This window comes from Bufo gargarizans, chromosome 5, assembly GCF_014858855.1.
Source record: "Bufo gargarizans isolate SCDJY-AF-19 chromosome 5, ASM1485885v1, whole genome shotgun sequence".
Taxonomy (NCBI): Eukaryota; Metazoa; Chordata; class Amphibia; order Anura; family Bufonidae; genus Bufo; species Bufo gargarizans.
The window spans coordinates 324,123,730-324,133,947 of NC_058084.1; the positions used below are offsets into that span (position 1 = coordinate 324,123,730).

General features: G+C 41.1%; 1 long non-coding RNA gene across 1 annotated transcript; it reads right to left on the bottom strand.

Moving 5' to 3' along the window:
- Nucleotides 1–3,930: 3,930 nt before the first annotated feature.
- On the bottom strand, nucleotides 3,931–4,803 carry LOC122938855. The gene is made up of 3 exons (XR_006390057.1): nucleotides 4,726–4,803; nucleotides 4,368–4,418; nucleotides 3,931–3,949 (listed from the first exon to the last, which is right to left on the bottom strand). It is a non-coding gene; the product is annotated as an uncharacterized LOC122938855 (long non-coding RNA).
- Nucleotides 4,804–10,218: the final 5,415 nt, after the last annotated feature.

Below are 10,218 nucleotides of genomic sequence, written 5' to 3' on the forward strand. Positions count from 1 at the left end.
AATAATTTAAATAACACATATATATTATCTTATTTAATGTAGTTAAATCCTATCTCTTTATGTTGTTATAGCTACTATTAATCTACTATTTTGTATCTATCTTACATTCTACATATATATATCCCAAGTGAAAAGTGGTTTCCAGGGAGATTTTTGAAAAACTGTGTCAGAAGATGTTAAAATACCAAAGAACCATTACTCCCATAAACTGCCACGGCGTACTGCCGATTGGCTGAATGGGCCTTTCCTAGCATTTCTAGTGTGGAACTGGCACAGGACAGTGGGCACCAAAGCAGAGGCAGAATGGCAGCTGTTATGGATTGTAAGTAAAGATTCACTATTTTAACATCTTCTGGCCTTTTTATTCATCTGCTCAGAAAGCACCTTTAAAATAAGGTTTCATTTTTTTTTTGTTTTTTTTTAAACTAAACCTACGTTACCTATGAAAGAAGAAAACTGGTTATCAGATATAATACTATATGAAGTAAAACCTATCACTCTACAGATGAAAGAAAGTAATCCTGGTCTTTGCCCTTATAATCCCTATTGGAGGGCAGGACCTGGTGCAAGATGTTGTTTCCTTCATCTACATCTAAAGATGTTAACAATAAGAAAGACTCCCCTACACTGATCCCTGCCCCTTCTCTGGTGCCCGCAGCTCTGCAGTTCTTGTCTGCTAAGCCAATCACTGTCCCTGGGGTTGACCCGCTTCACCCCTTGATTGGCTGAGCTGGCATCTCCTAGAGCTTCAGGTGTGCTGAGCAGGGACAAGGACTGCAGAGCAGTGGGGACCAAAACTGCAGCGAAATGGCAGCTGAGGTGGATTGGTGGAGGTAAGTTAAAATTCTTTATTATTTTAAACATCTTGTGCCTTTTTTTCTTTATCTATGAGAGAAACCACATTTTTTGAAAATGTTTAGCTAAACTTGCTTAAGGCTACTTTCACACTCGCGTTTTGGGCGGATCCGTCATGGATCTGCAAAAATGAATCCGTTACAATAATACAACCGCATGCATCCGTCATGAACGGATCCGTTTTTATCATCTGTAACATAGCCAAGAAAGTCAATGGGAGACTGATCCGTTTTCTATTGGGCCAGATTGTGTCAGAGAAAACGGATCTATCCCCATTGACTTACATTGTGTGCCAGGACAGATCCGTTTGGCTCCGCTTTGTCAGGCAGACAGCAAAACGCTAAAGCGTTTTGGTGTCCGCCTCTAGAGCGGAATGGAAACTGACCGGAGGAAAACTGATTCATTCTGAGCGGATCCTTTTCGATTCAGAATGCATTAGGGCAAAACTGATCCGTTTTGGACCGCGTGTGAGAGCCCTGAACGGACCTCACAAAGGGAAAGCCAAAACGCGAGTGTGAAAGTGGCTTTACCTCAAAAAAGAGAAAAAGCATTATATAACATATATGTATAATCATATTAAATAGAACCTAGTGCAAGATATATCTCCTTAACCTATTTATTTTCTAAAGAGGTTAAAAATAACAACGGACCATTACTCACCACCGATCCCCTGCCACTGCTGTGGTGCCCACGGCTTTGAGTGCCTTATACCAGCTTAACATCCCAGAAATGCTAGGAATGGTTGGCTAGGCCTATGACTTGCCTTAGGGGGTGACCTGCCTTATCCTATGGTTGACTGAAGGGACCTTTTCTAGCATTTCCGGCGTGTAAAGCTGGGACAGGAAATGTGGAGCGCTGAGGACTGAAGCAGGGATGGAATGGCGGCTGTATTAGATCCGGCATGTAGCGCTTTTGTTATTTTTAACATTTTCTGGTCTATTGTAAATATATGTTGTGAATACTACTCTGAAGTTTTTCTTTCTGATGATCTATCCCAGTGATGGCTAACCTTGGCACTCCAGCTGTGGTGAAACTACGACTCCCAGAATGCTCCATCTGATTGATGGGGTCCGACACCGATATGCTGTTTCAGAAGACAGTAGCGCTGCGGCCTCCTCGCTGTTTACCGTAGGCCCAGTGAGTTCATGACTGATATCACTGGCCTGGGCGCAGCTAAGCTCCATTCAAGTGAATAGGGCTCAGCCGCGCCCAGGCCGGTGATACTAGTCGTGACATCACTGGACCTGCGGTAAACAGCGAGAAGGCCGTGGCGCTACTGGAGAGTGGCTGCCGTCTCTAACCACTGATCACCCTGCACTAGGTGTTATTTAACCAGAGGATAGATCATTAGAAAGAAAAAGCTGCAGAACCCCTTTAAGATTACACTTCCTCTTTTAAACTAAACTTACTTTACCTCTATAAAGACAAAAGGGTTATATAAACTATATTAAATACAATCTATGACTCTGTTAATGAAAGATATCATCCTGGTCCTTGTCCTTCTCATTATCTGTCTCAGTGGAAGGCAGGACTTGGTGCAAGATGTTTCTTCATCCTCTTCTTGGTCTTCATGTCCCTCTTCTCTGTCTCCTTCATTTTCCACTTCACTTTCTTCCTCATCACTTTCTTCTCCAATTTCTTCTCGCTCTTCATCCTCTTCTCCTTCCTCGTCTTCTTCATCTCCTCCTTCATATCCTTCATCACTTCCTTCTCCTTCTTCTCCAATTTCTTCTGTATCATCTTCTGATTCTTCATCTTCATCCTCTTGTTCATCTGAATCATATCCTTCTTCATCATCCTCTTCCTCTGTGTATGATTCCAGTGAAAGATGTTCCTATAAACACAATTAAAGCAGATGAAATACTGTAAGATCTACCTCATGCTTTTCTGCTTAAAGAATGTCTTGTCATGTGCAAGGTAACTGCCATCTTGACAACGGTCTCAGGAAAATGATTGCCATCTATGTACCTTTCCTATATAATAATATATACATAATAAATAACTCTTATTCATCCTATGGATTATTGTATAGGATATTACTATATCAATTACATTCATTTCCCCAGTGTATAAGACAATGGAGGGTGAAATACAGATCTATATTAAAATATTGGCACATTTTCAATGATTCCTAATGCGGCATTTCACATCACTTACTTCATCCAAGGAGATCCTTATGCCATCATCCAGCTTCATGAAGATGGTCTACAATATAACAGGTAAGAATGAGCTCCTCTCTCACCGTTATTACCTATATTCGCCAGGAATACTTTACAATGTAGAGAAATAGAGGCTCTTACCCCGTCCTCAGAATCCTCCTTGCCGTCTTCATCCTTCTTGACAGGAAAAAAGATAAAACAGACAGTGAATAACGTTATATTACATTTTCTGGGGGGTTCAAGTCTTTTTCAATATTTTTCTACAGTGAGAAATATGATAATTGGCTTATTTCTGAGTTCCTCTGTATACAATGATGGCGTCTTAATATTCTAATGGGGGGCCCAATCATTGCTTCAGTCTATTAGTCAGGATGTGGTGTCATAAAAAGGGGCAGTTGTCTGGGGGAATCTGTGGATGGTGAATTATTAGGATGGTGTGTGACTCCAAAGGGCACCCAGTGTGAAGAACAAATTATGAGACAGCAGATGCTGTAAGACCCACTTCATGATTAGCTAGTCATAGGAGAAAATGGCCCCCGAACATAGCTATAGAGATCAGACAACCCCCATCATTAGCTCCATGTCTGTCCATTTGCTGTGTTTGGTAAAGATCATCCATTTTCTAGTGACTATGGCTGAACTACTATACCAGGCACATCCCATGGACCCAGGTGGCACTGTTATTTTAGGAGGCAAAAAACGGATTATTTTAATCCGATTTGGGAAAATTGTATTGAATTTTTGGTGCATAGAAACAGATTTTCAGTGGGGAGCTCCAATCTATCATCTCAATATGTTAAATATAATAAAATAAATGTATATATTAAAGAAAAATATATATATATTAACACTTAATGCATATATTTTGCTTTAAAATAATGATTTGTAACATCACTTACATAGCATTCAAGCATCTTCAGTCCGTCTTCTCTTCTCTGTCAAAATATGATTGAATATTGTAAATAAAAAAATAAAAAAAATATGTTATTGGGAACTTAGAGATGAAAATGATTTGGCTGTGAAGGAATAGACTTACTTTTTTGGAGGACAGGAGGTGGGTTTCTACTTATTTGATACATTGCTACCATGTAAGAAATGCGCACATATAGTGTACTACCTTCCCCTAGAATACTGTAACGGTCTGTGCCGCTCACTGACACAGTTTTTCACACCCACTGCTGTAAGACTATTTATTTCCATAGATCTTGGGTATAGTAGAGATATCCACAGAAACATTAGACAACCCATCAAAACTTGTACAATTTGTGATAAATAAAAATCTAACATCTATGGCCTTTAGATATACAATATACTGGAACAAATATGATTACAGTATCTACTGATATCACTTACTTCTTCCTCAAACATCCGCAGCATCTCTCTCATGTCCTCCATAGCAGTGACCTAGAACACGGCATATTCTACTTAGTAAACTAAATATTACTGCTCAGTGATGAATTATATCTATAAACTGGATAAAATGCCCACTTATCCTTGCGAGGGGGTACCATATTCAAAGATGTGACTTTTGATGTACATGTATGGTGGCGGTCGGGAAGGGGTTAAGCCCATAGAACCCCTTTTTATATAAACTATTGATAAGACTAAATGTTTTTTTTTTTTGTTAAACCAAAAAAAGTAGGCCTTAATATATTACTTCTTTATTCGTATCTGAAGGAGAAATGAAAATGAACACAAACGTGGCAATTACCTCGTCCTCTTCAAAGGAATCCATGCTGTTGTCCATCTACATACAAGTAAAGTGCAATGTAACAAGATGTTATAGAGCGTTAAATACAGGGATCTGGATATATTATATATAGGACAAATAGCAGTTTAAGGCCACTTTCCCATAGTCAGTATTAGCTCAGTATTTTCAATCAAACATACAAAGACAAAGAATAATGGAAACATCTTCTTCCGTGTTTCGGAGCCGCTCCGGATTTTACCTTACAAATACTGACACAAAATACTGATGAAAATATGTCCATGTGAACTTCCTGATATATTTTCTGTATCAGATCGTGATGGATTTCTGCTGCAGACTGCCAATGGACAAGAAGAATGCGAGCCCCTTGCCCTCGCTCATCACCTAACACCTTTATGTATTTCTAAGAATCCTCCAGAAGCTCTAAGCTGTGACAGTCATTACTACCTGCAGTCTAAGGCTAGGTCTACACGACGACATTTGTCGCGCAACAAAAAGTCGCGCGACAGATAGGGCGCAACAGTTGTCGCGCGACATTTTGTTGCACCAATGTCGCGCGACAATTTTTATAATGGCAGTCTATGGTGTCGCACTGCAACATGCGACATGTTGCGACTGCGACGCGACAGTCGCAGAAAAATCCATCTTGAATGGATTTTCTGCGACTGTCGCGTCGCAGTCGCAGCATGTCGCATGTTGCAGTGCGACACCATAGACTGCCATTATAAAAATTGTCGCGCGACATTGGTGCAACAAAATGTCGCGCGACAAATGTCGTCGTGTAGACCTAGCCTAATAGACAGCAGGACGCTGCTATTAAGGTAACGGGGCCCCTTGTTGTAAAGCTCCTGTGAATCAGGTGGAACCTTCAGGGTTTATTTCCAGTATAACAACCAGGACTCATTTTAACCCTTATCAGGAAATAGTAAAGGTTCTCCTTCAATAACTGCTCTTGAATCCACGAGGAATTGATGTAAAAAATACATAGAAAATTAGTAAAACGTGCATTGTACAAAAAAAACAATTATTTGCTGAAAATGTAATATTTCATTAAGTCCTCTCCAAACCCAATGGTATTAATTCATTTTTGGCTTAATTTTTTGAAAAATCATGTTAAAATTGCCAATTTTTGTGATCACAGACATTGCCTTGTGGTGTCTGCTATTTCATACAGTAGAAACCCATCGGCCGGGCCCCTCAGAGAGAATATACTGCTGCTTCTCCCTGTACACAGATGGAAACATCCGGTGTCGGGGGAGGGGGAGGAGCCAATGGCAGGCGGGGACAGGGAGGAGCCTCCCTAGCATCGCGGGTGACTAGGTCCGGAGAAGACTTAAAGGGATATTACATTTTCAGCAAATAGATGGAGCTGTATGATGAGCTAATGGAGGGAGGCTCATAATGTGCTCTTATATATGTACTTTCTACAGCAGAAATCCATGATCCCGACTAGAAGTTTTTATATAAAAATACATTTTCCAGACATTAATATATTAACCCTTTATTTGTATATAAATAGAAATGAAAGTAAAGAAAACATGACAATTACCTCGTCCTCCTCAAAGAAATCCATGCTACTGTCTCTGTCCATCTACATATAAGTTGAATGAAATGTAACAAGATGTTAAAGAGTTAAATACAGTGATATGAATATGGTATATAGGCCAAATAGCAGATTAAGGGTCCATTCACACGTCCGTTGTTTCTTTCCTGATCTGTTCCGTTTTTTGCGGAACAGATCAGGACCAGATCTGGACCCATTCGTTTTCAATGGGTCCTGAAAAAAATCGGACAACACAACGCATGTCCAATTAAATATAAAACTTGTCCTATTCTTTTCCGCAAAAATCGGATCCTGGTACAATACAAAGTCAATGGTTGCGCAAAAAACGGATGACATTCGTATGTCATTACGTATGTCATCTGTTTTATGCGGAATCCGTTCCTGGAAATTAAATCCTGCCCACAGAAATCACTTATTAACTTTTTTTTTTTCAAAGAAATCCAAACAACTTTATTTGCTTTGTGAAATTTATACATGTTTCCGTTTTTTGCGGATCCGCAAAAAACGGATGACATGCAAAAAACTGATGACATACGGATGACATACGGAAACATTTTCAGGAACCACGGATCCGCAAAAAACGGACCGAAATTCGGGATATAGAAAAATACTGACGTGTGAATGTAGCCTAAGGCCACTTTCACACGGTCAGTATTTGCTCCGTATTTTACATCAGTATTTATAAGCTAAAACCAATAATGAACATACAAAGTAAAAGACTAATGGAAAGGTCTTCTTCCATGTTTGGGACTCGTCATCAAAAATACTGACACAAAATATGTCAATGTGAACTTTCTAATATATTTTCTGTATCAGATCATCATGGATTTCTGCTGTAGAAAGGACACGTATGAGAGCAAATTATGAGCCTCCCTCCAATAGCTTATCATTATTTGCTGAAAATGTAATATCCCTTTAAGTCTTCTCCAGACCTAGTGCTATTAATTCATTTTTTTCTTAAAATTGCATAAATTTGTGAATTCACAACATTTTGGTATCATAGCTACTCCATGCAATAAAACTGCTATATGTGGTCTAATTCCTATAGCGCCAATAAAAACTTCAAAAACCTAATACTAATAGATGAGACTTTTATTGATGTGCGGCACAGAAGTACTTGGGATCCTATAACTGCTTTTTAGTATTTTATATATCATTACTGCCAGGTCTGAACGAACCAGAATAACGGAACATTCCTGCTTCTGACTAGAGATGAGCGAATCGATTATACCGGATCTAATTCTCTTATCAGCAGGGCTTCTTAACCGGTGGGGAGTCGTGTCCGTAGATGAACAAGCGCCGATTTTCTGCTAGATTGATAGGGCCGGATATTTGGCCTGGCGGTGAGAATTGCTTGTTTGCGCTGCTGCTCCGATTAGCAGAGTGAGGGCACAAGCAAGAAATTGTCAGGACCGGGCTAAATGTCCCGCTCTGCCAATCTAGCGGCAGGTGGGCGCTTCTTCTCATGCAGTGACAGCCCCTCACAGGTGATGAATCGCTGCTGATAAGACAGATACTGTATATTACAAGCGATTCTCTAGTCTACACTTTCTGACCCTCAGATAGCGGCTATTTGGCGACTTAAATTGACCCCTATTTGACAATTAAAGGCGTTGTCCAGGTTCATAGCTGAACCCGGTCTTAACCACATCTTCACTCATTTAGCCTGTATGAGTGGAGCGTTGGACCGTTTCTTGCTCCGATGCTCCCCCTTGCCTTGCGCTGCATCGCGCAGGGCCAGGTCTGTTTTGTTTGCACCCCACTGTTCTAGGCGGAGACTTCTGCCTAGCAGTGATCCCGGGGAGGTCACCGGCACAAATGGGCAGTCTATATATCGCTATCCTAGGCTCTAAAACAGCCAAGGGCAGCGCTATAAGACGGCCACTTTGTGCCGGTGACATCGCGGGGATCTCTCAGGCTCCACTCATACAGGCTAAGTGAGAGAAGATAAGATTCTATCCTGGGGCAGCTTTGTACCCAGACAACCACTTTAATGTCAGATGCTCCCCCCTAGAAGTAAAGGCGGAGGGGGCTCTGCTTACTCACTGCTCTCCCTTTGAAGTATAAGACGTTTGGCCGCATTCACATAGCGCAGATTTAATCACTATTCTGCATCCATATTTTTAGGCCAAAAGATTTATGATAAGATTTTCTTATGGATACAAACTAGTGATGAAATCTCTACTGTGTGACAGAGATCTCATGGGAAGAGCTGAGTTCCCAGCACCTGACTGTCTTGTGCGCTCTCCATTAAAGTGTATGGGAGATACAGAAAGAGACAGTCTTGTAATAGGTGAGAGTCCCAGAGGTGGCGCCTGCAGCAATAAGGGGCACATAGATATCCCATAAATGTGTGAGCCTGGAATACCCTGTGAGATCCTGCCCAGTGTGTAGCCGTTACTGGTCTCCCAGATAACAGATACAGCTCTGCTATGTGTATGCAGTGTTCATGGCCGACTTTTCAGAATGAGCAGATTTCCCATTACATTCTCATAGACACCTAAGTCTCACATGAGGGTCAGGGTTAGAGGATGATGGGAGCAGATTGGGGTAGAAACCTGTAAAGGTGCCTGTGGGCTCAACAGACGCTCCTCGCTCGGTCGGGAAATCAGCAGTTTCTGCAGAATCTCCAGAAAAGGGCAGTTGATATTCAAATCAAACTGTGCATGTGCCAGCAGTGACCAATCATATGCCAGCTGCCAATCATATGCCAGTCCCATGACCTCTGACCTCCAGCCAGCTGCACTTCATACTGTAAACTGGCAATACCTATAATGCCATCTGACATGAAGGAATCAATCAGATGAAATATCACATATAGCAATGGCCTGTTCTCACCAGTCTGCCCAGTATGAAATGGATGCCTTCATAAATGCCTTTCACCATTGATCCTTCTGTCTGTAGTAAAGTGACGCTATGACCAGAAAGTGATATACGGTATTTATCCGCTTTGTACTGGTCAGAAGGTCGTTTCCTCATCCCCATTATACAGACTTATAAAGGATGGCAGTTTTCATACTGAGCACTACAGGGCTGTATTATACACATACCCACCAGGGAAGGATTCTAGATATAAGAGTAGTACTACAGTAGTGGTGATGTAGGAGAAGTAGTAGAGGACACTTACAGTATACTGTAGGTAGAAGTAGTGAAATGAGAGTTGTAGTAGTGATGATGGGTGGTGACATAGAAGAAGTAATATAGAGACAGGTTACTATAAAGTGTGACAATACTTCTGGACTGTTCCTATAAGTAAACTGCACATAGAAGTAATATCACTCATCTCAGAATAAAAGGAAAGAAAGACATTGCTCTGATAATAGACGGCACATGTAATACCAGTAGTCCAGGGATTGGATAAGTCGCGCTCAATAGTCTCAGTATTGAACTAGTCCAGAAGAAGAAGAGAAATTCATTGGTAAGATGTATTGTCCTTTTTCAATTGGTTCAATTATCCTTAAAGGTTATGGACACATATGGGGCATTTTTTTAAAATAATTTTATTCTTCTATTTTTCTGCTAAAGATATATATATATTTTTAATTTTAAATATTTTCAACAGTTTTACCTGTATAACTTTTACTCTCAGTGCATCTGCAGGCCTGCCAGCTTTAGAGGGGGACAATGGCCCAATGCCCCCGACCCAAAATGGGACCCTAGGGCCAGGATGACAGGGCACATCTTTAGTTCACCTAATAAGCACTTCTTTTGTGGAAGCATTCATTAGTGCAGGATGCCCAGGGAGCAATGAGTATGGCATCACAACTGCTCCACAGGCCTTACCTTCCCTGGGATCCAGCGGTACACTATGTCCTGACAGTGTACAGCATTAGGACACAGCGTGCTATGGCCTGACAGTGTGCAATGTCAGGTCACACTGCAGCCTGGGTCCTGGAGCAAGAGAGCATCTGACTAGGAACTAAGGCACCTGG